Source organism: Marmota monax, unplaced genomic scaffold (assembly GCF_021218885.2).
Source record: "Marmota monax isolate L192 unplaced genomic scaffold, Marmota_monax_Labrador192_F-V1.1 WCK01_AAM20220418_F8-fsc00072, whole genome shotgun sequence".
Lineage (NCBI taxonomy): Eukaryota > Metazoa > Chordata > Mammalia > Rodentia > Sciuridae > Marmota > Marmota monax.
The window spans coordinates 392,890-411,007 of record NW_026692356.1 but is presented as its reverse complement, the minus strand read 5'-3'; the positions used below and the strand labels follow the sequence as shown (position 1 = coordinate 411,007).

At 42.8% G+C, this 18,118-nt stretch overlaps 1 protein-coding gene across 11 annotated transcripts in view; it reads right to left on the bottom strand.

Moving 5' to 3' along the window:
- Nucleotides 1-18,118, bottom strand: part of Kiaa1217 (KIAA1217 ortholog) — a 417,045-nt gene that overhangs the window by 293,840 nt on the left and 105,087 nt on the right. The window contains exon 2 of one of the 11 annotated variants that reach the window (XM_046442245.2): nucleotides 14,601-14,661. The exons of the other annotated variants lie outside the window; for them this stretch is intronic. The gene's annotated coding sequence lies outside the window, so the exon portion shown is untranslated. The remainder of the gene's footprint in view (nucleotides 1-14,600; nucleotides 14,662-18,118) is intronic. 11 annotated transcript variants of the gene reach the window in all.

Sequence of the window (18,118 nt, the reverse complement as noted above, 5' to 3'; positions counted from 1 at the left end):
CGCGGCAGAACTACCATCTGTGTACCACATCTGGAAAGTGGGGCTCATCTCTCCTCCCTGGTCACAAGAGAGCAAGTCTGGATTCCAGGTGGCAACTTTTAAGTGAAAATCACTACGTTGTATATGCTCATCTCTTTTATCCCAGAGTTTGAGCTAAATCGAGGCCTGTTCCACAGGAGTTTCTGGATGCTCAGGGTGGAATCCATGAGAATGTGAGAAATTCCACTGATCCCAGCATCTCCTTGGTTCCTAGATTTACCTAGTGGTGCCATTGCCAGCCCTTTCCATAGAAAGGATTTCATGAAAAGGGACTTCCCTGGCTCATTTGTTGCCCCTGGGTTTCCCCAGATGCCCTCACTCAAAGATGGAGTGAGCAGTAGAGAAGGGCAGGAGTACGACTGACGGGGGACAATCACATTGCTGAGAAATTTAATCATCAAGTTCTCATTTTCCTATTGCCGTTTCCCACGAATGAACATATGGCTCCCATCTCTCCTCTAAGCCCTGACACACTTGTTGAATGTGTTCGGATCTTTTATCCTCTTTTCTCACCACTAAAGTCAAAGACGATTGCCCTGGATGACCCTTTGAATATTCCAATTCTTTTTGCTATATTGAAATAGAGAACAAAACCAGGGTTGGTATAGGGGAGGGTATAAGTTATTTCTGAAAATCTTGTCCTTTGCAAGGTGGACACACCTGTCATCAACTGGGAAGACTGAGGCAGGAGGTTGACAAGTTCAAGGCCCCCTGGACAACTTAGTGAGACCCTGTTCAAAATAAAACTGAGATCCTGGCACAGGGCTGAGGATAAGCTCAGAGGGAGGACACTTCCCCAACATGCCCAAGGCCCTGGGGTTTGATGACAAGTACCAGGGGGAAACGAAACCAAAATGAAAATCCTTCTCTATCAACCACAGAATTGGGTCTGGTATTATTCAGGGGAAATTGGTGTAAAAACCATGAGGTAGGTATTAGGCAGTTCACTACAGGTATTTACCAAAAGTCTCGAGTTGAGTGACTTTTTCTGGTCATTGATCTGTGTGCTGGGACTATGATCATCTCAAACCCCGGGTCTGCCACATGCTAAGCAAGCACTCTACTTCTGAGCTACCTCCTCAGCCTCATATTCACAGTTTTTTTTTTCTTTTGGTCCCAGGAATTGAACCCCAGGGGTGCTTAACCACTGAGCCACATCCCCAGACCTTTTTAATATTTTATTTACAGACAGAGTCTTGTTGAGTTGCTTAGGGCCTCACTAAATTGCTGAGGCTGTCTTTGAGCTTGTGATCCTTCTGCCTCAGCCTCCTGAGCTGCTGGGATTACAGGCAAATACCACTGCGCCCAGCCATAGTCACAGACTTTTAAGAGAGATGCAGACAAGAGAGAATGAAAAAGGCTGAACAGTATAAATATGTTAGTTCTTTCATTTTACTCAGGAGGCAGGTAGTCATGAGCAGCCACCCCCAAACCAAAATGCTCCAAACAGGCCTCCACCACCCAGGACCTGGAGTGGCCTGCCCTCTGGGGACAATCAGGGATTAAGGGGGTTTCAGAGGGTCAGGAGAATTCAGAGGGAACCCAGGTTGCTTAAAGGTTTGGGGCCATCAGAGGGTTGGTACTCAAGGGACCCATGCTGGTAGGGTTCCAGTGTCCTCAGGGATGGGGGCAGTGTTCAGAAGGCTAGAGATACTTGAGGGCTTCGGGGTACCACCAGGGCTCTGGGACTGCTGTGGGAGCACCAGAGGGCTAGGGGTGCTCTGAGAGTTCTGGGGACTCCTGGTTCAGTGACAAGGGAGCTCTGCCCAACTCAGAGCTGTGCTCAGCTTGTTCAAGCCACAGCACCCTCACTTTTTGTACAATTTTTGAAAACCAGTTATATGCTTCAGAAGTTAAATCTGTAGTGATTTTTTTTTCTCTGTATCCCAGTTCATAGGATTGAAGATGAGGTGGAGACTGGGTGAGAGGAGGCACTGCTGCTCCTTGCCAATGGGAAAAAGAGTTTTAATAATGACTAACTTTTAGATCAAGTGGGTAAACCCAGTGCTGAAACTGGGAGAGGTAGGAGAAGCCCTCCAGCATTCACAAATTATTCAAGGGCTCAGCTTCTCTGCCCTTAGGCCAAGATGAATTTTGTTTGTCCCCATGTGCTACTAGAGCTTAAAAGTTTTCATTTCCTAGATTTTACTGTTTTGCTTTTGAAATAGCCCCTTTTGTAAGCTTTGCAATCTCTCAAATGGACAGGATTCAGTAGGATAAAATATTTAATTACATGTTGGGCCAGTGTTCCATAACACTGCATCAGAAGCCTGATTTGTACAATATGATTAAATTCATAAAAGTGAAAAGGATGAAATGGTTTTTTAAAAAAATAAAAGTTTTGATCTGTCCTCACCATGTACCTCCCCCATTGTACACGTATAAGTCAACAGCATGCACAAACATCAGGGCTCCGATATGTGAAAAACGGGTGCAGGAAAGCAGACCAGAGAACGACTGAGAATCATTCCCAAGCCCCTTCTGAGGAAGGCAGCTAGCGATGCTTCTTTACATCAACCCCAGGTCTTTCTTGGTCTATTTAGTAGGGGTCAGCTTGGACTTATCCTAGTGGGGAAGCTGGGAGGCTCCCTGAGCTGGAGAAAGAATGAACAGACCCAGCCAGATATTTCCTCTTCTCTCCTACAAAACTGTAATGTGAAATGTACAGAAAAGGGATGCAGGCAGGATGACCAACTGGCAGCTGAAAAAATGTTGGTGCCCAAACTAAAAAAGTTGCAGCCCATATGGAAAGCAGTATGGAGATTCCTTGGAAAACTGGGAATGGAACCACCAATTGACCCAGCTATCCCTCTCCTCCATCTATACCCAAAGGACTTAAAAACAGCATACTACAGGGACACAGCAACAGCAATGTTTATAGCAGCACAATTCACAACAGCTAAACTGGAACTAACCTAGATGCCCTTTAGTAGAGGAATGGATAAAGAAGTGTGGCATATATATACAATGGAATATTACTCCGCAATAAAAGAGAATAAAATCATGGCATTTGCAGGTAAATGGATGGAGTTAGAGAAGATAATGCTAAGTGAAGTTAGCCAATCCCAAATAACCAAATGCAAGTGTTTTCTCTGATATAAGGAGGCTGATTCATAGTGGGGTAGGGAGGGGGAGCATGGGAGGAATAGACAAACTCTAGATAGGGCAGAGGGGTGGGAGGGAAGGGAGGGGGCAGGGGGTTAGCAAGGATGGTGGAATGTGATGGACATCATTATCCAAATTACATGTATGAAGACATGAATTGGTGTGAACATACTTTTTATACAACCAGAGATATGAAAAACTGTGCTCTATGTGTAATATGAATCGTAATGCATTCCGCTGTCATATGTAAATAAAAAATAAGTTCTAGGAAAATCGGGCTGAGTTGTCACCCCAGATGCAGGTAGTATGGAGGGTAGAAGCTGAGACACTAATGAACATAGCAAGCAAAAGTCAGGAGGCAGATCAAGAAAGATGACAGTGGGAGAGAGAGTCAGGGAAGGGGAGAGGGGAGACAGGGATCCTGTTGGGTCCCCAGAGTTGCTGCTATCAACCTGCTATAGCTACTGCTTTACCCAAAATGTCCCAGAATCATGTCCAGCTGCTCAGAGGCCTGGAAAAGGCATTTCCTCTTTTTCCTTACTTCCACATATAAGCAATAACACAATTTATGGGCAGGTCTATAATGCACCTGTGAAAATCAGCAAATTCATCTGGAGATTTTCCAGAATCACTTCTGGAATAAAATAAATCATAAATATGGTTTGGTTCATCTTAAAAACAGACCTACATGCACGCAGTGGTCTTCGATCTATCTCTTTTGTACAAATGATTCATCTCAAGAAAGACACCCCTCCCCAGATAGGCACAGTGGTTCACACCTGTAATCCCAGAGACTCAAGAGGCTGAATCAGGAGGATCCCAATTTCAAGGCCAGCCTAAGCAATTTAAAGAAAAAAAATAAGAACTGGGGATATAAGTCAGTGGTAGAACACCCCTGGGTTAAATACCTGGTACTACTAAAACAAAAAAAAAGTTCCCCAAATTCTAAAGGTATGTATATATACTGAACCCAGAGAAAAAAATGAAAACACCTTGTCTTGGTGTTTCCAAACTTCAACCATTTGTCATTTCTCATCAAATTGTTAACCATTTATATTAACATTGACTTTATAGCAACATGCTTAGAAATTTTAACTTTTCCTCATGTATAATATAGTTACATTGTGGGTTTGATAAAACATTTAATTTTTTTACATATAGTTATGAAACATATAGCTACTGAAAAGCAAATTGTTGAACTGGGGGATATAGCTCAGTGATAGAGTACCTGCCTAGCATGTGTGTGGCCCTGGGTTCAATTCCCAGCACCAAAAAAGAAAAGAGTCAAATATTTTGTTTTGTTCATGTATTTTTCCCCCAAGTACTGGGCATTGAACACAGGGGCATTCTAATACTAAGCTAAATCCCAAGATTTATTTATTTGTTTGTTTGTTTATAGACCAGGGCTAAATTTCTGAGTCTGGTCTCAAAATTGCAATTCTCCTGCCTCAGCCTCTCGAGTAGCTAGATTAAAGGTATGTGCCACCATGCATAGCCTGTTCATGTAATTCTTAAAATTGCTTCCTAAGACACTGTAGTTTGGAGAGTAATGGTTTAGGCCAAATTCATCCCTCTCTTCCTTCACTCACACCCTGTTAGTCTATTTCCTGTTGCTGCAATAGAATACCCAAGACTGGCTAATTTATGAAGGAAAAAGGTTCATTTCTTTTGGGTTCACAATTCTTGAGGTCCAACAGAATGGGGCTGATATTTGCTGTGCTTCTGATGAGGGCTGCGAGCTATTTCACACGTGGCAGGAAAGTGGAAAGTGATGTGGACATGTGGGGAAGAGAAGCCTGTGTGAGAGAGGAAGCATAAGAAGCCAAGGAAGTCAAATGCCTTTTGTATGGAAACTTGATCCAGGAGAGAGAGGGGAGAGGGGAGAGGGGAGAGAGAGAGAGAGAGAGAGAGAGAGAGAGAGAGAAAAGAAAATAACTTATTTCCAAGAGAAGGCTTCAACTTCTTCACAGCCTCCATCTGCATGACCCGTATGTCTCTCAACACCATTACATTGAGGACTAAGCCTCAACTTGAGTTTTGGTGGGGACAAACCATGTTCAAACCATTCAAACCGTTCATTTGTTCAAAAAATTATTAAGTCCCAATTTGCTAATGGTGAGTACTGAGGATGCTGACATGGGTGAGAAAAGCCATAGATTTGTGAATATTTAGCAGACTGCATGGGAATTACTTGGTTATGTGTGACCCTCTCCTATGACATTGTGAGATCTCAAAGGAGAAAAAAAATTACTTTGGTTAGTTTTGAATCCCCAGCTCCATCCACAGCCCTTGGCCCCCAAAGATGCCGAATAAGTGGTTTTTTGCATCACGCAAGCAATGATGGATGAAACCCAAGAGATTAAGAAAATAATGTCTACTTTCACTTAGAGGAAGAAGAGTTCTACTGGAGATGTAAAAGAGGAACATGGAAAAGGGAGCAACCACACTGTCAACAGGAAAGACTTGGGAGAGGTGGTGACAAAGAATGAATAGCTTTACGAGGTACATCACACAGGAAAGAGCATTTCAGGTCTCCAGGGATCCCCAAGTGCAACACCCTGTGTCTTGAACGACGAAGAGCATGATGTTTTATGTTAGGGATGGCAAAGGATAAGAAATGTTGGCAAAGAATGACAGAAAATTTAAAAAATTAAAAAAAATTAATAATGGGCACTGAGGACTGAAATGAAGCAGATTATATTCCATGCATGTATGATTATGTCAAAATGAACCCCACGACTATGTATAACGATAATGAGTTAATAAAAACAGTTAAAAAACCAGGACTGGGGATATAGCTTAGTTGGTAGAGTGCTTGCCTTGCATGCATAAGGCCCTGGGTTCAATCCCCAGCACCACACAAAAATAAAATAAAATAAAAATTAATGGTGGGGGTGGGCAGAGATAAACAGAAAGTTGACAAACTAAGCTGATTTTGAGTGTTCTTGCATTGCAAATGAGACGTTTAAACTGATCTGCAGCTCATGAGGAATAACAGGATTGACTCTGTACTTTATGGATAGTTTCTTTTTCATTTTTTTTTCTTCTTTTGGCTGTGCTGGGGTGAAACCCAGGACCTGGCACCTCCTTTTCGGGCACTCTACCACTGAGCTGCATTCCCAGCCCTGACTGTACTTTAGAAAAGTGATTGTGTTGGCACAATGGAGGCTATCATGAAAGTGGGGAGAGGAGCATCAGGGAAATTAGCTAGTGATGGGAAATGTACTATATTTCCTGGTGTGTGCCTGCTGGGGGTGACGGACAGGGTCCCTCCATTACTCCTTCTCCCCCTTTCCATGTATTGACAAGAGCCAGTGCCAGCAACCTGCCCACCTTTGTTAAATGTTCTCCTCAGTGAGAGCTCATCCATTAACCACAAGTCAAAGTCACTATCATTCAAAAATCATGTTAACTATCAAAAAGAGGGGAAAAAACCCAATAACGATAATGTATCCTGATGAGCAACAAATGATAAAAAAGAAAATGAAACAGGCAGAAAGCTCTGTGAATGAACAAAACACTGTTTCATTCAAGTTCTCAGTTCACACAGAAGCACCTTTGTGCTTGCTCTTGAGCTGTGTGAGTTAGCTTGAAGAGTCATTATTTAACCTCTGTGTGCCCTAGACTTTCTCATCTGTGAAGGTTTTAGTCTAGATAAACCCTGAGATCTCTCTCAGATAACATTTGATTTTTGTTCTCCTCCTAGGGCCTTTCCACACCACTCCAGTTCCTATTAGTAAGACCAGCCACCTCATGCCAGGCCCTAACTCAATTGTATTAATGGAACAGAGGAGGGTTCCCTGGGCTTTGCTCTCCGGGTCCATCTACAGGCTCACATATTGCAAACACACACTGCAGTAGCCTGGTTCTTGAGGCCTCACCTTTATGTGGAGTCTGAGTGGAGCCCACAATGAGCTCTGGAGACATCTTATGGTTTTTGCCATCACAAGCTGCTAATGTTTCTGCAAGAGAGTCCCCATGGATGAGCACAGACTATCCAGGCTGCACCTCCGCTCCACCGTGTATTTGCTGTGCAACCTGCTGCAAGGCGCATCAGCTTTCCTACCTACAAACTGGCAGTAACAGTACCTACCTCACAGGGCTGCTGAGAGAGCTGAAGGAGACTGAGCTTGGCACATGGCAATTGCCATACAAGGGGTGTGAAGTGAATAAACAGAATAAATGTGAAAAATATTATTAATAGAATGGTAGCCATTCTATCAATCTTGGCCATAATACACTGACACGATTGTCCAAATATGGGTCCCTAAGAGACCCAGACGTTTGGGTCAAAGTGACAGAGACGCTGCTGGACAAACAGCAAGATCTCCGAGGATTCATCATTTTGCTCCTACACAGCGATACAGACAGCTATTCCCTCTCTGCTTCACAGGGAATTCATTTTGGCGCTTTTCTTCAGTGTCTGGAGAGAGTGCTCTGAATAAAAATAAAATGTGGTGACCTCAGTAATCTGAACATCATAGAAATATTAAGAATGGATATGGATGAGCTCTGCCCAGTCACATTACATTTCCAAGCCTGGCTGGGAAAGTTTGAATACTTAGACACTTAGTGTAGAAGCATCTGCCAGGAAGAACTTGCTTCCCCAGTTAGAAAGACCAGGCTCTCTCTACCTTGGCCCCATCAGTCACCTTTCCAAAACACAAACAATGGGCTTTTGTAACCAGAGCATTTATATTTTATGTTGAGGTCAAAAATCCAATTAACTCAACCCTGAGCACCCAAAGAGAGGTAGCCAGGAAATTCTATGCAACTGAGAGGGGAAGGGAGAGAGGGAAGACTCGGGAGTCTGATAAACAGATTGCTCCTTGGTAATGGGATTCTTAAAAGAGTGTCAATACAGACCCGTAACACAGGTAACCTCAGAGCTACCTGGAATACCAAGGGAAACCCCAAAAGCAATACAGCACAGAAGTAAATATATGTGTTTGTTTATGCATTTAAAAAATCCACAACGCTATTCAGAGCATCTGCAAGACCATGGCAAGGACGTGAGGAGAAGGATGACGGATTAATAGGTCCACCATTCAGTGCAGGAAAAACCTGATTGTCCTGTAAGCATTATGGAATCATGACCAGGACAAAAACAGAGTAGAAACATGACCAGATTTGTGTTTGAGATAAAGCTGCGGTACAGAATGGATCTGAGAGGAGCAGGAAAGGGGACCATAATAAAGTGTTTATTGCCATAGTTCAGAGGAAAAATGTGAGTCTGAACTAAGGAAGTCAAAAAAAAATCAGAAGGTACAGAGACGTGAGAAATATTTCAAAAGTAAAATTGGCCGAATGTAGATATTAATTAAATGTGGGGTAGTAGAAATTGGGAAGTGACCCCCGTTCAACTAAACAAGCTCAGGTTTCCTCCTATGTCAGGTGTGTGCTGATTTAGTTTGTTAGTATTACCACAAATAGACCCAACTACTTGCAAAATGACTTCATTGCCCTAATAGGTTTCCGTTGGTACATTGTTTCAAATGTCAATAACAATATTTCAGGATTTACAAAAAGGGATGAAAAATTCAACATTCTGCCAAGGCTCTCCTTTTTCCTCAGTGAGAACTGGCTCTAGGCATACCACGTCTCATGGCAGTAATTTTGTACACTATACAATTTTGATTGATTTCCATGTGCCAAATTATAAATCGTTATCAAGAAGTCTAATGACCATTTATCAAAATGATGTCGAAACCCTGTATGGAGTTATAAAGAAAGGATGTGGCAGGAAGGTATAGCTCAACTAAAAAGTCAATACTGAAGCAGATCTCTTCATAGATCTAAAACCTCTGCCTATGACTAGCCATGTGTTCAACGTGTTTTAACTGAAAACCCCAGAACCCTGTTGCAAACTCTTTGGATCAACTCCCAGTCATAATGGAATATGTCAGGTGTCACATGCCCTATACCCAGAACAGTGCCTGGCATGTATGAGACACAAATATTACTCCAGAAATATTTGTTGGATAAATGAATTGATAACAAAGGCAACCAACAGCAGGCGGGTTTAATCCCCAGGACCCTGAGCCAGATTTTTCCCTTCCAAGCCAAGAATCCCCATAAAATAACAAGAGGCAACACAGGGACAGCACAGCCTTCCATACCTCCTGCCTTCCACACCCATCACCTCTCTGCCTGACTTTGGTGCTGAGGATCTTTCTAGATATGCACCTTTGCATGGGAGAACCAAAGGGGCTGAGGCACTGGAAGGCAGAGGAGCTCAAATCCCTATGTGGGCGTTCGACCACTAGAGGGCAAGAGAGTCAAAAGCCTGCTCTGGAAGCCAACCTTGCCCTGGAAGGGTGTAAACTTCTTCTTATGCTTATGGATGCCGCATGATTAGAATTCCTTTTACTAACCGGCCCCAATATCTAGTATAGCAGGAATCAGGAATTGGAATATGAAATTTTACACCTGAGCAATTGGAAATATCCACCTTTGGCAATGCTTTCATTTTTTTTTTTTCCTAATCATTTTAAAAGAAAACCAGAAAATAATCAGGAAAAATTCCCAAGACTGACTACTGCTTTGAGCCGCCGCCTCTTGTGTCTTGACCCGCCTTTTGTGAGTTTCTGGGTGCTCCTTCTTACCGCCATATGATATGACCAGATACACTGCAGGTCAGGTAGGGGGGCCACCAGGGAAAATACAGGCTGTCCAGTTAAATTAGAATTTCGGATAAACAATGAATAATTTTTAACATGTTATTATGCTGTGGTATGAGGGCAAATTTGTTATTTTTATGAGTTCGTTTGGCAATCCCATCTGCACGAGGCACTAGGATATTTGCTCTTCCCCTAAGGCCCCTGGTCCCGCTCACTCCTCTGTGTTGGCCATGTCTTTCCTCCTGCCTGGAAGGTTTTCCTCCATCACTGTACCCACCTATTCATTTATCTGCTCCTTGTTCAGGGTCTGGCTTGAGTGTCCCTCCCTGCATCCTTCTTCACCAGTGCCTCTGGATGGAGGGCTGTGGGACCCAGTGTTTGTCCCAGCCAGTCTGGTATTCTAGGAAGTGGGTATGTGGGCCTGAGACGGGTGATTCTCAGAGGGGCCGGAAGGAAGGGGATGGATGTGAAGCACCCAGAAGAGGTCCTTCTAGATGCCCTACATATTGGAGGAAAACATGGCTGGAAACCCCTGCTGTAGCCAGCAAGCCCCTGGAGGGCAGGGGCCTAGATCTTGTTTGTGACTCCTGTCTCAGTTCCTCTGCACTTAACAGAGATACCTGCTCCTAACAGATCTTCAACAGGTACAAGTTAAATGAAATCATCAAGCTCCTCACTTTAGGGGGTAGAGCACATGCTTAGCATGTCTGAGGCCCTGGGTTCGATCCCCAGCACAAAATAAAACAAAACAAAACTTAAAAAAAAAATCCCCGCTCAACAGGTCCTAGATCTTTGTCAAAATAAACAAGACACAATCTCCCTTTAGCTGTCCTTCTGGCACCTTGATCTAAGAGGTTGCCCTCCACCCCACCCCACCCTAGTCAGTTCTTTACTCTCCTGTCAAAGAGGAAAAACTCATTTGGTGCCTGGCCATCATCAGCTCTGCTGACCTTCTGACCTTCTGACTCTTCTGGAAGCATGTTCACATATCTCAGGACCTCTGTTGCCTTCTGACCTCTTCCTCCCCTCGGTTTTTGCCCACTTTTACGGAGGTAGATGCCATAAAACAGACCTGCTTGTCCTTCATCCCAACGGCTAATTCTTGGCTTTCCAGACAGGCTAGACTCACAGCCCTAAAAGCCCTGTGCCCAGGTTTCCTGGGCCTGGGAAGAACACAGGGTTGGGGCCACCATCTGAGGATGACTGGGTTTAGCTGAAACAAGGGAAACGCTCTGGGATGGCTACCCCATGGCTTGTACAGGCAGAGTTCTGGACAGGAAGACAGGGCACCGTAAAGCTGGCAGGAGAAGGAGGCTTAGTAAAGGGACTTCAGTATTTTAATAAGAATGGACAGGGCTCAAAATATGCTACTAGGAATGCTGTTGTCTGGGGACAGGGACTCCTACCTTTCTCAGGTACAAAAAAGACAGAGGGAGTAGTACCAAGCCCACCTGGAGAGAGTCCTGGGGGACAGCTGCCTGGCCTTCCCTACAAGAGTATGGCCCACTCACGGTGGCCCAGCAGAAAGAAGGCCAGAGGAGGAAGCAGCCCGCCTCATTTTCCTTTTGGCTCTGGTTTGCAGCTACACTTGTTCAGAGCTTGTTGAATTGAATGCAATAGGAAATTCGTCAATCTGGAGACAGAAGCAATGGGGGAAATGGAGCAGGTGTGGTCTCAGAAGGCCCATGGATTGGCTCCCCCTTCTCTAGTCTCTCTGAAAGCCCTGTGGGGTCTCCCTCTGCAGGGGTGGGAACTATCAGGGAATGTGAGAGAACAGTGTGAACCCCACAGTATAGAGAGTGTTGAGGGACATGGAGGGACAAGATTGATGACATGTTATACATGTGGAGAGAAAGAACAGGCATATAAAATAGAGATCAAAATACAGGATCAAGTGAGGGGTAGAGACACCTGGCTTGGGAGGTTCAGTATGACTTTTAAGAGGTGGGGCCCAATGGAAAGGAGGCAGGTCTTTGAAGGAGATGTTGGGACCCCAGCCCCTTCCTTTCTCTCTGCTTCCTGGCTCCCGGAGGTGAGCAGCTTTGTTCTACCATGCACTCCCCACCATGATGTTCTGCCTCACCACAGGCCCAAAGCAATAGAGCCAAGTGATTATGAACTGAGGACTTTGAAATTTTGAACCAAAATAAACCTCACCTCCTGTTAAGTTAATTTTTCTCAGGCATTTTGTCACAGTGATGGAGAATTGACTGATATAAGCCCACACTTGCTTTAATACTAAGCTGTATGTTCTAACATCAGTTTTACCAGTAACCATGCTGATACTTCAGTCTCTTTCTTACTCCTTTACTTCTTTTAAGAACTTGGGTGTGGAAAGTCATATGGCTTAGAAATCTTAAACCATACACTATCCAAACACTGTCCCCTCATATATGTTAGTCATCATATTAAGTTCTTTACATGCGCTTAAATATTGAATCCTCTATGAAGAAGGTGCTATTATTATTATTCCAGTTTTGCAAATGAGGAAATGAAGACATTCAGTAACCTGACAGAGGTTACACAGTTAGGAAGCATAGGAGCTGGGATTGAAACTCACGGTCTGCCTACAGATCTAACAACTGCTTTCAAGCTTTGCTGCCTCATCCTTGACTTCTTTTGTGGTATAGTCTTTTCATTTTTTTCTAAACAAGTTATTATGAATAAATGATGTTGATGATGAAGATGGGGATTGAACCTAGGAACTCCTATATTCTAGGCAAGTGTTCTACCACTATGTCGCCCCAGCCTTGTTATTTTTAATCAGAGTTATCCCAGTCCTAAATAATTTTTAAATGAGCAGGCCAAAGTACGTACGTGTACATGGCTATGCTTAAAAAAAAAGAAAAAAAGCTGAAAGGGGTAAAAATACCACCAAAACAAACATCCTCAGGTGCTGCGATCTGCCCTCATATGTCAAATGTTAGGAGCTAAACGCTCCTCTCGTCTCTTGCTGACTTAGATAGAGCTGTCTGGCTTAGTGCACAGAGCTGTATCTAGCAGCTCACTTATTTCCTCAGGGAAAAACAATTGAAGCTATCGCTCTTGTTCAGGTTAGATAGCAACAATTTAGAGAGTTCTCCCCTGTAGATAGAGGAAGACAGGTATTATCTGGCCTGACCATGGGAAGATGAAGAAGTAGTACCAAATGCTGTACTTATAACTCAGCAGGACAGATGGCCAGCAGTGGCACAGAAAAGACTCCATGGTTTACCCAGGGCTCAGCTTTTGGATCATGGCAGAACACTTTGCCAAGCAACTATTTAAATTGGACAGCAATCTAAAATCTTGGATCAGATGATGAGTTCTTCACAGCAAAAATTTTTTTTTCCAGATAAGTCCTAGAAGACTCTTATAAAAACCAGAGCTATAGGATTTGTTGGAGATGAGTAAAAAGTTAAGTGATAGAGTTTGGCAGCCAGAGCCTTTTAGCCACTATCAAAGGAGCTTCCCAAGGTCTAGCTGGAAGCATAGCCCCATCCATTGTAAAAGTCACTTCTGGTCACAAACACAGAATGAACTAATTGGACCCCGTGCTTTTCTCAATTCCATTATGAATCTTGTTAGTCCTCATCTGGATGTGACCTTTAAATCAGGTTAGAAGGCCCTCCCATGGCCCCTTGTCATCTGTCCCAAAATGCTTCTCTTAGAATCCAGGGTCACAAACAATAGGATGTGAAACACTTAACCTTGTGGGGGTGGTGCTGATAAATAAAGTCACAATGACTGTTTTGACAGGGTTCAGGACACGCAACCCCAGGATACAACATCGTGACATTTGAGGAAACAGCAGAAGCAAGAAGGTCACTCTCCTTCCTTCCCTTCACCTTTCTCTGCCTAATCAGACTATCACTTTGTCATGTGAGGGGTGCTCTCTCTACTTCCAGAAGAAAGGGGATCATTCTTACCTCGGAAGTCACCGTGACTCAGAGAAGAATCTGAACAAATAGGACTTGCTAAGTTTATTACTACAAATCAGACCCTTCATGCCTTCCAATCAGACTTCTGCATGACGGTCCCTCCTTTATCAAACCTAACCATAAAAATACACAAGTTTATCTGTTTCTTTGGGTCTGCATTTCCAATGGCTTCCATGTCCCACAAAACAGACCTTAAATAACTTTCTGTGCCTCCCTCTTGTGAATCTTCTTTTGTTTTAGGTGTTTCAGCCATGAATGTAGCACTGGGTAAGGAAAATGTTCCTGCTCTATAGTTTCATTGCCTCCATCTTTGATGGTCATCTGGATTTCTTTGGCAGGATTTATAAGATCATAAGTAGCTCTCTTGAAGTGGAGGACTTTCCTATTCTGCTCATTAAATGTTTCTTAATCCTGACCAGCTTAGTAGGGTAAAAATGCAGGTCTTTCAATGATTAAGCTGAGTAAAATCGTGCTATGGAAAACACAGACTCTGTGGTACAAAGTACCTGATACCGTTTTAAGAGGACAGCGTAACAAACCCACATCCTTGTTATCCTTTCCTGTCCATGAAGTCATCTGTTCATCAGAGCACTTGGCTAATATGCATTTCCTTCTTATAGACTCTCTCCATATGGTAGCTAATTGGAGCGTTCTGGCCAGCATTTCCTGGAGTAGGTGCCAAAGGATGGAAAGGTGTTAAGAAAATAACTGGTCAGCAGCTTGCCTACCCCTAGACGTGATATCCTCATTCTAATTCTGGAATTCCTAGATAGCTCTGGGCTCTCCCAGGACATATGGGGGAATCTGTGGGTAGGAGAAACTTCTGGACTCCCTGTGTTTGTCAGCCAGGGCAATCCTGCTATGGGAAAGCCCTACAGCTCACTTTTGAAGTCCAGCAGAGTTCAGAGCTGCTTACCGTTCTACCAGGAGAAGGTTCCAAGCCTGGGAAGCTCAGCCTCAGTCTCCATGCCACCAAGCTGTTCAGAGAAATTAGGGCATTAGAAATAAGGATGAGAACTGGCTCTGGCATGGGCTCTGGAGGCAAAACCTGTCCTGCTTGCTATTTTACGGCTTCTATCACATGCCATGTTACCATGCCTGGGATTCTGGAGGTCTCTTCCTGACCACCCCACTTGTGTGAGAGAGGTGGCCATAAAGGATTCTTTGATCTACCTCTCCTGAGGTCAAAAGACCCTCCTATGACAGGTGGTGTCTTGCCCTGTATCCAGATGAAAGGAATCCTACAAAGAGAGGCAAAGAAGAATCTGAACAAACAGGCCCTGCTAGTCCCCCTTGGCCATCCCTGTTTATCACCATTAAATCCATTAGACCCATTTGGTCTAATCATTATTTCCACCTGATTTCTAATTCTTCATCAAGCCTAAGCATAAAAGCACAGTTTTCTAGGGGTCTTTGGGTCTTCATTTCTGAAGCCTTCTCATGTCATGTAAAACTTTAGTTAAAAAAAAATTGTGGTGCTTTTCTCTTATTAATCTGCCTTTTGTTACAGGGTAGCAGTCATGACCCTTGTGGTAAATGAGGAGAAAGTATTACTTTTTGTCCCTTACGTGGCTAACAGTGTATGTACATGTATACATGGTGAGAATGAGGAATGAAAGTATTTTAAGTTATTGTATTAATGATCGGAATGATGGACTGTTATATCAACACCATTGATTATCGTTTAGAACTGCTTTCTTAGTCTCTGGGTCACATTTTTCCAAGTATTTTTTTTAAACAAAATGGTGTGGGCCCATTCCTATGATCTCTCTATCCCTTCTACGTGTTATACTGGATGGCTCCTTCCAATCCTGGAATTCCTAGATAACTCTGGACTTTCCCAGGACATATGACAAAATCTACCCCTTCAGCTAATCACTTGGTAGTAGTGACAGCCACCATTTGAGGAGTGCATGCTTTGTATCAGGTGGCAAATGAACTAATTTCATGGTAGCATCATTTATTGTTCTTAACAAACCAATGAGGTAGTTACCATTCTCAGGTTACAGGTGAGGGAATTAAAGCCTTGGCTGGTCAAACAACAAGCCCTTGGAGACTAGACTCAAGGGCAGTGTTCAATCTCAAGTCTGGAAAGAATATCCAGAAAATGCTGAAATCAGTGGCTGACTCCCAACAATCAAAATATAGGCACATGTTATTAGCAGCCTTCTATATCAGTGGGTTCTATATCATGAAATTCAATCAACTGTCAGTTAAAAAGAATTGGAAGAATTTCATCTTTTTAATACATACACACTTTTTTCCTCCCTGGTCATTCTTCCCTAACCAATGTATAACAACAATTTACATAGCATTTACATTGTATTTGGTATTATAATTAATCTAGAGATGATTAGGGGAGTGTATGCATAGATAATAAAAGGGACTTAAGCATCTATGAATTTTAGTATCAATGGGGAGTCCTGGAACCAGCCCCCTATGGATACAAAGGGAATGACTACATTTAATGCCCAACCTCCACCTTTCTTTTAATGCAAGAAACAATTTCATTTCAGATAGAACAGCCCCAAGAATAAGCCCTGGTGGGCAGCAGCCTATTGAATGTATCTAAGAAGAAACTTGCAAGTTTACTTGCAGTCAGTTTCACAAATGATTACTGAACACCAAGTGTGCACCTGGTAATATACCAGAGGCCAGAGATTCAAAGATTCGAATAAGGGGCCCTTTTTAACATGCAATATATTCATGGCTGTGATCTTCACACCACTGAGAATCTCTAGTGGTCTGCTAGAAAGAACTTGAAACCTCATTATTATTAAATCTTATCTCTATATGGCTTCAATTTTACTCAAATATTAGTAGTGGGGCGGGGGAATTAAGTAATTTAATAGCTAAGTTATTTAAAGCATTTAAACAAATGTATTCAAAATAAATGTGGCTATCATGGAGCTGAATAGAAATACTGCCTTATTTTTTAAGATTAAAGTGCTGGACTTAAAGAAATTGAGGTCATTTCCCTCAGGATTTACCCCTGAACTCCCAAGGGTACTAATTTTTTTTTCTTTGTTGAGAGTTCTAATGCCTCAAAACTAGGTAGAAATATTTTTAAGGCACAGAGCATATTAATTAATGAAGGGGGATTGAGAAGAATAGACCAGCGACAGTTTTTAGAAGCTGAACTCTACCGACTGAGAGAGGAAATAGATGTCTGAGAGTCAGGAAGAAGGAGAACTCATGGGGACCTTAATTACTGTTCACTCAGTCAGCCACAAAGATTATGTGAGTAAGTATAAAAGAGAAAAGAGTGAGAGAGAGGAGCTTAGTGAACTCATGATGTCAAGCAAGAAAGAAGGATTGGGTTAGGAAAAATAGAGTAAAAGATTGGATCCACAATCAGTTTTCTAGAAATTGTTTATGAGCAAATCCTAAGGAGAATGGCCAGGCTGGCAGACCAGGGCTGTGAGGAAAGTCTGAAGGCACATAAATAGAGTCCTGTTAGGAAAGAGGCATCATGGAAAGAGGGGTAGGGAAGACCAGGCAGTGCTGAGCACAGAGTCCAAATTGTAGAGTGTGCAGTTGAAGAAACTGAGTAAAATGAACTGAAAAAATAGTGGAAAATGGATAATAGGTGAGGAAAAACCAAGGAGATCCAACTTTTAAATAATAAGTATCTCTGTAAAAATCCAAGCCAATAAAAGAGAAATCATCTCCAAAGATAAATTTAAGAAGCTTTAGTGCAAAGAAGGACTGAATTCTATATGATGAATAAATAGAGGCTAAGAAAAGACAGACATGGATCAGATGGTACCAGGGGGAAAAGTCAGTTCTGGAGGGTCGTGGATAATAGGTACAAAAGTTTCAGAGATATAAAGTGAGACTCGAGAATATTGGACTCAACACAGTCATCCAGGTAAAAAGGCAAAGGATTTCCAAACTTAAAAGCTCAGGAAAATAGTATCTGTGAGATCTGTGAGCCCTTTTGAGGAAATATTGGAAGAACCATGCAAGAAACAATTGAAAAAGTAGGCTAAGGGCTACCTTGAGGACTGAACATATCTGGGGCTAAAACTAAACCTAAGGTAATGGATAGGAATGAAGACTTCAGAACTTAAATTTTATGAACAAGGCCCATTTAAAAACAACTTTGCTAACAAGCATTAGGAAATCAAGGGGAAGATATGATAAATTTTGATAGATAGGTCAATTTCTTCACTTTTCAAATGGAGGGTCAAAAGGCATTCATCTTTTAAGTCTGGTAAACCAGGGAACAGGAGTAGGATTTTGTCTGATTTTAAAAGCACATGTATGGAGGATGTTATGGTTTGGATGTGTCCCCCCAAGACCCAGATGTAAAAGGACTGGTCACCAGCCTGTCATGTTACTGGAGAGTGGTGGACCTTTAGGAGGTGAAGAATGGTGGAAGGAAGTTAGGTCATTGGGATATGCCCTTGAAGAGAATAGTGGGGCCAATAC